At 43.4% G+C, this 11,448-nt stretch overlaps 1 long non-coding RNA gene across 1 annotated transcript; it reads right to left on the minus strand.

Moving 5' to 3' along the window:
• Positions 1-7,023: 7,023 nt before the first annotated feature.
• LOC134929487 (uncharacterized) lies at positions 7,024-8,172 on the minus strand. Its single transcript, XR_010178586.1, has 3 exons — positions 8,095-8,172; positions 7,808-8,021; positions 7,024-7,205 (listed from the first exon to the last, which is right to left on the minus strand). It is a non-coding gene; the product is annotated as an uncharacterized LOC134929487 (long non-coding RNA).
• Between the last annotated feature and the right edge of the window lie 3,276 nt (positions 8,173-11,448).

The following is an 11,448-nucleotide window of genomic DNA, read 5'->3' on the forward strand; positions in this document are numbered from 1 at the left end:
ACCAAGTGAATTGTGAGGGGGTTCACTTGGGTCTGCAGCTAATCTACTCAAATGATTCTCTATTAGTTCCTGTTAAGATTTCCTTTGGCAGCCTCAGTTCATTTGTGTCTGCCTTCGTCGACAGTGGAGCTGCGGGAAATTTTATGGACTTGGCTTGGGCTAAGGCTTTAGGCATTCCACAGATACCACTGGACAAACGTATCACCATGCACGGCTTGGATGGGGGTCCGCTTTCCAATGGGATAATTACTCACCGCACACCTCCAGTATTACTGACAGTGGGGGCCTTACATTCTGAAGACATAGAATTTTACCTTACACATTGTCCGGCAGTTTCTGTAGTTTTGGGTCACCCCTGGCTTGCCTTTCATAATCCCACCATAGATTGGCGGTCTGGGGAGATTTCCCAATGGGGTCCTTTTTGTGTTAAGGAATGTATTTCTCATCCAGTCCGGGTTGCGGCAGTCGTCCCAGAACTTATTCCTGTAGAATATCAAGATTTTGCCGATGTGTTCTCCAAAGGCAATGCGGACATTCTGCCTCCCCATCGGTCCTATGACTGTGCGATTGAGTTAGTACCAGGTGCCACTTTGCCTAAGGGGAGATTATATGCCCTGTCTGGGCCTGAAACCACAGCCATGAATAATTACATTCAGGAAAGCCTGAAAAAAGGCTTTATTAGGCCTTCAAAATCTCCGTTGAGTGCAGGTTTTTTCTTTTTCGAGAAAAAAGATGGGTCACTCAGACCATGTATTGATTTTCGGGCTTTGAATAAAATTTCGGTTAAAAACACCTATCCTTTGCCATTGATTTCAGTACTTTTTGATCAGTTACGCTCCGCCATGATCTTTTCAAAAATCGATCTTAGGGGAGCTTACAACCTCATCCGAATAAGATCTGGGGATGAGTGGAAGACGGCTTTCAGCACTCAGTCGGGTCACTATGAATACCTGGTGATGCCGTTTGGCCTGTCAAATGCTCCTGCGGTGTTTCAGGACCTCATCAATGATGTTCTCCGTGACTTCCTTGGGAAGTTCGTGGTCGTTTATTTAGACGACATTTTGATTTACTCTGAGTCTATGGAACAACATGTTACCCAGGTGCGTCTGGTTCTTCAAAAACTACGAGAGAATCATTTATACGCTAAGCTTGAGAAGTGTGATTTTCACATCACAGAAGTGTCCTTCTTGGGGTACATTATTTCTCCCCAGGGATTTTTTATGGAACCGAAAAAACTTCAGGCCATCCTTAATTGGGCACAACCCACTAATTTAAAAGCAATTCAGCGCTTTTTAGGGTTTGCAAATTATTACAGGCGGTTCATTCATACCTTTTCAGACCTGGTCGCTCCTATAGTAGCTTTGACTAAAAAAGGAGCGGATCCTTCCAATTGGTCGCCTGAAGCTGAGTCTGCCTTTCGGGCCTTGAAGCAGGCCTTTGTCTCGGCTCCTGTCCTCAGACACCCTAATCCGGAGCTCCCCTTTATTGTTGAGGTTGATGCCTCAGAGGTTGGAGTGGGGGCTACCCTTTCTCAGGAAGATCCGGAGTCTCAGGAATTACATCCTTGTGCCTTCATGTCCAGGAAATTCTCCTCCGCAGAATCCAACTATGACGTTGGTAATCGGGAATTACTGGCAGTAAAATGGGCTTTTGAGGAGTGGAGGCATTGGCTGGAGGGAGCTAGGCATACTATTACAGTATTTACTGACCATAAGAACCTGCAATATATTGAGTCAGCTAAACGGCTTAATGCTCGGCAGGCACATTGGGCATTGTTTTTTACTCGTTTCAGGTTTATTATCACCTTCAGGCCTGGTTCCAAGAATACGAAAGCTGATGCCCTGTCACGTTGCTTTCTTCCGGTTCACAATAGCAATCCTGTTACTACCCCCATAGTTCCATCTGCTGTCATCCGGGCAGGTCTCACACAGGATTTATTTCCTCAGTTAAACCAGCTTCAACACCAGGCTCCTAGACTTACTCCTGCTGGTCGTCTTTTTGTCCCTGAATTTTTGAGAGGCACTGTTTTAGCTGAGTTTCATGACAACAAGGTCTCTGGTCATCCAGGTATCACTAAGACCTTGGAGCTGGTCTCTCGCTCGGTGTGGTGGCCTAGTCTTTCTAAAGACGTAAAGGAATTTGTCCACTCCTGTCAGGTTTGTGCACAGCATAAGGTCCCTCGTTCGTTGCCGATCGGGCAACTCATACCTTTAGCCATTCCTCTCAGGCCATGGTCTCATATATCCATGGATTTCGTGGTGGACCTTCCCCTTTCAGCCGGATGTCGAGTCATTTGGGTGGTAGTGGACCGTTTTAGTAAAATCGCTCATTTCATTGCTCTTCCCCGATTACCCTCTGCTCAAGGGTTGGCAGTTTTGTTCCTCCGCCATGTGTTCGCCCACTGATATTGTCTCTGATCGGGGTCCGCAATTTATCGCACGATTCTGGAAACGTTTTTGTGCCTCATTGAATATGAAACTGTCTTTAACATCTGGTTACCATCCACAGTCTAACGGGCAAACCGAACGAGTCAACCAGTCATTAAAACAATATTTACGCTTGTATTCGGCCAAACTCCAGAATGATTGGTCTGAATTTCTTCCTTTAGCCGAATTTGCTTATAATAACTCCTGTCATTCCTCCACCAAGGAGTCCCCATTCTTTTCAGTCTTTGGTTTTCATCCTAGAGCCAACTCTTTTTTCCATCATTCTCCAGTCTCCTCGTTGACCTTAACCTCCCATCTCAGAGCAATTTGGAGAAAAGTGCACCTTGCCCTGAGAAAAGCTGCCTTCCGAGAAAATACATTTTCTGATAGGCTCCGACGTCCTTGCACTTTTAAGGTGGGAGATAAGGTGTGGTTGTCAACTCGCAACATCAAGCTCCGACAACCTTCGGCTAGATTGGGACCCAAATTTATTGGACCATTCCTTATCATTAAAAAGGTCAACCCAGTTGCTTTTCGGCTACGCTTGCCAAGATCTCTCAGAATTGGAAATACTTTCCACTGTTCCCTTTTTAAACAGTATTTTTCTTCCAGGAGATTTCCTCGGAGGACTTCCCAGGGTAGATCTCCGGTGGATGTTCAGGGGCAACAGGAGTTCTTGGTAGAGAGGGTTTTAGATTCAAAAATTTCTCGGGGCCGGCTTTATTTTTTGGTTCACTGGAAAGGCTATGGTCCGGAGGAAAGATCTTGGGTCTTGGATAGAGATCTTCATGCCCCTAAACTCAAGAGATTATTTTTCAGGAGTTTCCTCAGAAGCTGGGCTTTAGGGGTTCTTTGACCCCTCCTCAAGGGGGGGGTACTGTTAGGCGCCGCGGTCTGTGGCGTCGCTCGGTCTATCTCCAAGCGATGACCGCGGCCGCTGCACCCTCCTCCTTGCCCGCCCGGCGCCTAGCAACTAGGGACGCCGTGCGTGCTGAGCCGCCGGGTCCCTAGCAACGCTAGGACGCCGGGCGCGCCGAGCCGCTGGGACCTTAGCAACGGGGACGCCATAGGCGGACCGCATTCCCCGTTGCAGGGATTGATTAATTAAAGTGTTCACACATGTTCTCTGATCGTGCAGCAAGGTAGCTGCACGACATTTATTGTAATTAGGCGCTGTGCTCTTATTGGAGGGTTCCCTGTTAAATGCCTCCTCAGTGCCTCACACAGACGCCGGTGATAGCTTCCTGCATGCTGCTCATGTTTGGTGAATGTCTGTTCCTGGTCTGCTGTGTCCGGTCTCTCCAGTTCTCTGAGTCCCTGAATCTTGGAGTTTGTCATCTGGTCCCAAGGAGTTCTCCTGGTCCTCATTTACCTGTGGCAGTCGATTTAAGTTCCCACTTGGTTTCGTGAGTGGCGGCCCTGCCGCGTGTTACGGCCTAGGCCGCTTTAGTATTATTTTCTTGCATTGGAGCATTTGCGGAGGTTTCCGCTTCCATAATCCTCTCCAGTACTCGGCGGTGCCATGTAGGAGAGTGGACAAGTGGATTATTTTGGTTGTTCTTTTCCCTGGCGGTAAGCCGCGCATACTTTTAGTTTCAGGTTAGCCAGTAGCCCCTGGCCTTGTTGTTTAGTTAGAGGGCCCCTTGTTATTACCCTGCCTCAGTTCACTCTTTGTCTCTCCTTAAGACCTGAGGGGGCATCGGAGTTGGGCAGACGTAATCCGCCCTTCAAACGCGGCTGCCATGGGCCCAAGAAACCATAGTCTCGCAAGAGTGAACTGACAGCACGGGTAAGACAACGGAGGTAGGGCGCCAGGGGCTATTCCCATTCCGTTTCCCCTTTCCAGCATTACATCCTGGTACTCAGGTCTCACAGTATAAGATCTCCCCTGACCTGAGTGTCTGGATCATAACACTTTGATAAGTTTGAGGACGGACAAATGCCAGATGGATGGCTGCTGGGTATGTAATTTGATATGTGTAGGCCTGCGTATACTTTGTTCAAATACAGGTGCAGATGTATTAACCTGTAGAAGGCATAAGGAAGTGAGAAACCAGTGATCTGTGCAAGGTAATAAAGGCACCAGCCAATCTGCTCCAATATGTAAATGAACATTTAGGAACAGATTGTCTGCTGCCTTTATTACCTTGCACATATCACTGGTTTTTCACTTCCTTATGCCTTCTACAGGTTAATACATCTGCCCCACAGTGTTTTACTTATGTGTTGCTGTATCTTAACATGAATCACATTACTATATCTGTATTTTAGGTGATGGAGGATATGGCTGTTTCTCTTGGCTTCTAACTCCATTGTCCCGACCTGATACCCCTGCTGAACACAATTAAATAATGCACATAAGTCCACGCGGAATGTGATAGAAAGATGTTTTGGTGTGCTGAAATCTAGGTTTCGGTGTCTGGATAAGTCTGGTGGCCTTTTGTTGTATAGTCCCTCCAATGTGACTCAAATTGTGTTCTGCTGCTGCTTTCTTCATAACATGTGTTTGCAACAACATCTGCCACATGTTGAGGAGGAAGAGGAGGAGGAGGAGGAGGAGGAGGAGAAGGAGGAGGAAGAAAGCAGCCAGCAAGCAGAGGAATTAGAGACATATGGTGATACTTGGAGTACTGATGTAGGGAGGCAGGTTAGGCAACAGATCATCATTCGCTATTTCTAAGGTAAGCTTGGTTTGCTTATTTCATTTGTTGTGTAATCCTAAATAGATTTTTTGCCTTTTTTTCCAAAAACCATTACTCAGAATGTGTCTGTCTCCTTGACACATACAAACATACCCTCGCTATATGAAAAACAAATGTTGCATGTGTATTGTGTGTATTTTTAATCTCAAAACAACAGATTATGAGTGGTATGCATTAAGTCTGGATAAGTGTTCGAAAACTTGCAGTACTAATTTCTTACAAGCCCACATCATCCATGTAGTATTTCACTTTATCATTGTGTGTAACGTCCTAATGCACAGGTTCACAAACTCGGCCCTCAGGACCACACACAGTGCATGTTTTTCTCGTAACCCAGTAGAAGCACAGGTGTATGAATTACTCACAGACATGTTAAAAGGTTCACAGGTGGAGCTAATTATGTCACTTGTGATTCTGTGAGTAGACCTGCAAAACATGCACTATGTGGGTTCCTGAGGCCCGAGTTTGAGAACCTGTGTTCCCAAAAAACACTCCTCAACATATAATATGTTAGCCTTGAGGAATACATGTGTCCCTATGTGTGATGCACCATCATATTTAAGACTCACAAACTTACTGTAATCTTGAACAATTTAATTCCTAATGTTTGATGCTGTAAACTTGATGATGTGTAAGTAAATTCCCAGTTTGCCACACATATACATTATTATACACCGTTTTTATTTTTGTTGAAAAAGTACATATTTGTTTGTTTCAGCATCATGTGTAAAAACATGCTTAATAATTTAAAACACACACAAACATGTCCCAACAATACTGACATTCATTTGGACATTGTTTTTCCTACAAAACAAAGGAAACATATTACAAGCTTTTTACGCAACTCAATTGTGTTCTTCTTGAAATGTTGTATAGATAAGATAGCTAAGATATGTATCACTAACATTGTAATTTGGATTGTCTGCAGGCAAAGAGAATGATTGGAATCTAGAAAGAGTAATGATTAGAAAAAAATCAAGTGGTCATTTTACTTCCTGCTAAAGACATTCTGCCTGGCTGGCAATTATTGTATCTGCAGGCAAAGAGAATGATTTGAATCTAGAAAGAGTAATGATTAGAAAAAAATCAAGTGGTCAGTTTACTTCCTGCTAACATGTATGTGTAGCTCGATCAACATTTCCCTCCTCCAATACCCAAAAAAAATGTAAATGAATAAATGTGCGTCCTATTTTTTACATTTATTTTGGGCCACTTATAATTAATGATGTTAAAAAAAGGGTCAAGGAGCTAAGTGTTATATTTTGTAAAGCATCAAAAACACTTGCTAACTATTTTGAGTTACTTATCACAAATGTCTAACTTGTTTTTTTTCACGTTTTTTTTGGTGGCTGCTTGTCCTGCCCTTTGCCTTTAGCACTGTCATGTTGGCGTGCTCTGGTGGACCGTCTTGGTGGTGATGAGACTGGCGTGATATTTGGAGTAGTCGTACCAGAACTGCTGGTTGTTTGCTGTTGGTGCATGCATCTGAGTGTTTCATTCAGGTTAGTGAGGGTGGCATTGAGTTCACATGTAGCAGCATTTTGATTGTCTACTATTCGGAATAAACTTTCATTAATCTTTTGACTGTTTTAAAAAATGCTCATATAACTTTGCTGTTGTCTGTGCTGTTCTTCCATTAGTCTGTGCTGTTCTTCCATTAGTCTATGCTGTTCTTCCATTATGCGCTGTAAGTTGCCCATGACCTGTGTAATGTCTGTACGCATGAGTTCCATGGTATTGCCTATTCTGGTTATTTGCTCATTTTGTCTACTCAGATTTCTAGAGATTCTTCTGAGGTGAGATGGTAGGCTTGCAAACATTTGTGTCTGCTTACGCAGGCAATTTTCATTAGTGGCCTGCTGTCTAACCCAAATAGTCCAAAACACCTGATCAGGGCCTTGTGTTCCTGGTGTTGTTGGGCTGTGTTGTGGTGGTGGTGTGCTTTGCTGTGGTGTTGTACTCACAGGTGCTGGGGGGCTCATTCCTTGCATTAATGGCTGCATTTCTAAGATGTTTGTCTCCTCCATGTCACTGTGTTGGTGTTGTTGCAGAGGGATGCTGTTCCCAGGACTCGAAGCTGAAATGTTAAACAAATCTGCGTTAGCTATCCATATGTTTGTGAAATGTAAAAAAATCACTACACATGGAACACATGTCATTCACTGTTGCTTTCAACTATTCTGGCTAGCAACATCATCACTCATAGCTTAAATACATACATATGCCTGTTTGTGGCAAATGTGTCTGGTTACTTAATTGTGAAAGCAAACACTTTAGTTTTATTGTAGCTCACACATACTCCACCATAAAAAAAACATTGTAATACATAATGTGTTACCTTATAGCTTTGTTAAAACAAACATAGTAATGTTTTTATATATATTTTGCAATGTTACCTCAAGCACACATGAGATTTTTGGAAAAACAAACTTACTTTTTACAAACAAACCAACATGCTTTTTTGTTGCAGCATCTTATACCCAATGTCATACTGTATGGCTCAAGTGGACATACATATCTTTACTGGATGTGGATAAGGCCATTTAGTTTGGATTCCATTTCTGCTTTTACTTACTGCGGTAAGTATTTTTGTTTTGGATGTTTTTTGACTTAATGCGGTTATGACTGATTTTGATTATGTTCTGACATTTTTCACATTTTTTTCAGTTTGATACTCACAATCAAGATGAGGGGAGTGTGGATGACGTCTTGGAGGTGTGTCCAAAATTTGGAGTGGGGGTACAGAACATACGGACGATAATCTTCGTGGCGGGGTAGCCTGCTGTGTTTGTGCCGGGACATACGACCTTGCTTTCTTTTCGGCCACAGGTTTTTTTGTGGTGATGTCTTACAGAAGTGCCACTTCTGCTGCTCCATACTTCTTTTGATGGACCTTTTAATGAAAGTGCAATTTTGTTATGGCCATTCCTTTACAAACATACCCTATACTACAATGGACACTTTACCTGCTTCCGCAGCGTCATCATCATCAGATGTGATAGGAGTTACTGGCCGACGAGTAGTACTGCTTTTTTCAGACACTCTATAAAATGAAATATATTCATAAATCATGCTATTGTGTGTACTTCCACCCATTATGCTTATAAACATTTTAACATTTAGAAATGCTTGGTTTTTAATTCAAACAAACATAAGGACCAGAAATACAAAAATAAAAATAAAAACAAAACCAACACACATATGCACTATGGCAACATCAACACAGGAAAACATGTACAGGACACTGACATAGGCCACAAGTTCAAGGAAAGGTTTTTTAATAAAATACAAACACACAACTTCATTTTGTATTGGAAGGAAAAATATTACAGATGCAATATCTAATTTGCTCTGTGATGTGGCACTCCAGAGACACATTACCACTATATGAGCAAAAACAAAATGCAGCAATTTTTAAAAATAAAAAAAATGCAGTATGGTGTCACGGTACAAATACAAGCAAAAAAAAAAAAAAAAATACATAACATTCTCTAAAGATGACATTACACATGTAAGTGGTTTACAAACCACTTTCCAGTACTCCAGCCTCTAACATGACAACGACTTTAAAAAAAAAAAAAAAAAACATGGATCACTTTTATATAAAATATAGTCATAATTTTTAACGTAAAAAATGCCGAAAAGGAAAACATTATTGCAGGACAATTCAGAGACACACCAAGTCCAAACTACACATGCTAAATATCTGTCTAAAAAACACATGACATACAATAAAGTAAGATGTTACATTGGCTTTGATCTAAAACATGACCCAAAACAATGAATTTGCTGACACACATTTGAAGATGGGAGTAATATGCAACGTCACATGACACACATTACAAAATAAAACATTAAAAAAATAAAAAACAAAATGCAAATACACATGCTCACCATTCTTCCTGGGCCTATCTGAATCCCGGACATGGGTTGCAGAGACAACTTCAGGAGGTATGACACTCCGCATGGGCTCCTCATACTCCAGATATCTTGCAATATAGGGCTGCCCACCACCGGTTTGCCGAGCCGACTTGGACTCCTTGGCCATTTTGGACTTGACACGTCGCTTTATGTCATAGTACCGTTTGCGGCATGTGTCCTCCATCCGCTTGACCACCCCCTCACTATTGACAGCAGCAACTACTTTCGCCCACAACACCGTCTTCCTCCGTGTTGGCACCTTGGCGGACTCAGGGCCAAATAGCTGCCTCTGATACTTCATCAGCTCACGCACCAATGCCACATTTTCAGCAAAACTAAACTTTACATTCCGCCCAGTCTTAGTAGTGGTGCGTGGCTGCGGAGCACTCTGACTGTCACTATCACTTGAGGCTGCTGGAGCAACCTCACCCACCTCCTCCACCTCACTAACCTCACTAACACTCACCTCCTCCACCTGACACAAAATTTTGACACAACCTTTCACAAAGGTTCCAGACAGTGTGAGACAAAAAACGCAACACCACGTCAAGGTCCCACGGTGCCAACGGGGGCCCAAATGGAGGTTGGATGTGCAGTACTCCTTTCACAAAGGTTCGAACTTCCGGAAAAGTTGCCAATTCTTTCTTGAAAGAAAATTTATAAGGCCAAAAGCGCACTTAAATGGAGCCTAACTTACGCTGGCATGTCGTTGCGTACTTCCTCCCCTTCCAGAGGGGAATCGCTAAGACCTATTCAAAAAAAGTCAGTGAGGGAAATCATCTGTAAACCCCAGCATGTCTTCTATGAGTAACTTGAACAGTAACTTTATTGCACAGTAACTTGAATGTCCACTGCAGGTGAACTGTAGAGATAGCTTATCTCACCGGTTTGTGCAGCTACCACATCTCCCGCCGGACTCCGTCTCTGCCGCACATAGCGCTCAGCGGCTCTATCACTGACGTCAGCGCTGTATTCCTGCCGTTGCGCTCCAAGCTGTTTGCACGCTTGCATCCAACCCACACCAACGGGAGGAATACAGTGCTGACGTCAGTGATAGAGCCGCTGAGCGCTATGTGCGGCAGAGACGGAGCCCGGCGGGAGATGTGGTAGCTGCACAAACCGGTGAGATAAGCTATCTCTAGTTACTGTGCAATCAGTTTATTTCATAAGAATCTCATCCATAATTATTCTATGCTTAGACGGGGACGCCTGTCAGAAGCTAATTAGCTGGAAAGCTTCCATAGGAGACTTGATTCTTTGTTACATATTCAGCCTGATTCTAAGGCAGAGACACTTTGGACACATTGTATCACTACGCTGTCCCAGCGGGAGGTGAAAAAGCATTTATCAACTGTATGCATTTCCTCTAGATATGTTTGGGCTGTGAAACTAATACCGCATTCACATCGCAAATGCCGGATCCTACCCGGTAAGACAAACGTGTACTTACTGGGTGGGATCCGGCATTTGCGCTCCTCTGCTGGCTTTCCGACCCGGCAATATACCGGGTCGGTTGCCATAGCAGCGGAGGGAGCAGCAGCAGCAGGGGCGGGGGTGGAGGCGGCGCCGGGAGATGAGCTCATCTCCTGCGCCGCCTCTGCCTATGCTGTGAGTGGGAACCGTGTCGCATCGACACGGCTCCCATTCACACCGCACCTGACCCGGTAATCAACCCGGGTAAAACCCTTCTTTTTTACCGGGTTGAATTACCGGGTCAGGCGACCCGCTAAATCGGCAACGGACCTTTCACATCGCACACTGACCCGTTTCGACACGGCAATATGCCGTGTCGATACCGGGTTATTTGTGCGATGTGAAAGGGGTATAAGTGTTCCATACAAGTGTACTTAAGTATTTAGGAGGCTGAATAATATAATTTGCTACTAAGAATTGTTCACTGTGGAGCTAATTATAGCACCTATTGCATGCTATATTGTTCTAATCAGCAATCTAGTATTCATTATCAGTGCAATCACAAGGTACCTGTGATAAGGATCACTGAAGAAATAGGCTTTGTAGATATACATATTATGTTTTAGCTTTTTAAGTTTTTATATTAATAGTTATCAATACAAAATAAATACAATTTTATCTATCCTTTATTGTGGAGAGCGCTTTCAATTTAGTTCTTTCTTGTCACAAATAATATGAATACACATAAGGTAATACACAACTACACACATCCCAAATAAATATATATATATATATATATATAGCAAACACAGGTGCGGCACTCAGGTCACGGTAAGCAGCAAAAAAAATAACAGTCGCCGCACACCCGCACGGGGCGGGTGTGCAGTCCCAGCCCGGGAACCGCTATCTTCTTGTTTGGTGAGCACTATAAAGGTATGTGTTGCACTTATTATTGTAATCCTGACGACAATATTCTCTTATATTGA

This window comes from Pseudophryne corroboree, chromosome 5 (genome assembly GCF_028390025.1).
Source record: "Pseudophryne corroboree isolate aPseCor3 chromosome 5, aPseCor3.hap2, whole genome shotgun sequence".
Taxonomy (NCBI): domain Eukaryota; kingdom Metazoa; phylum Chordata; class Amphibia; order Anura; family Myobatrachidae; genus Pseudophryne; species Pseudophryne corroboree.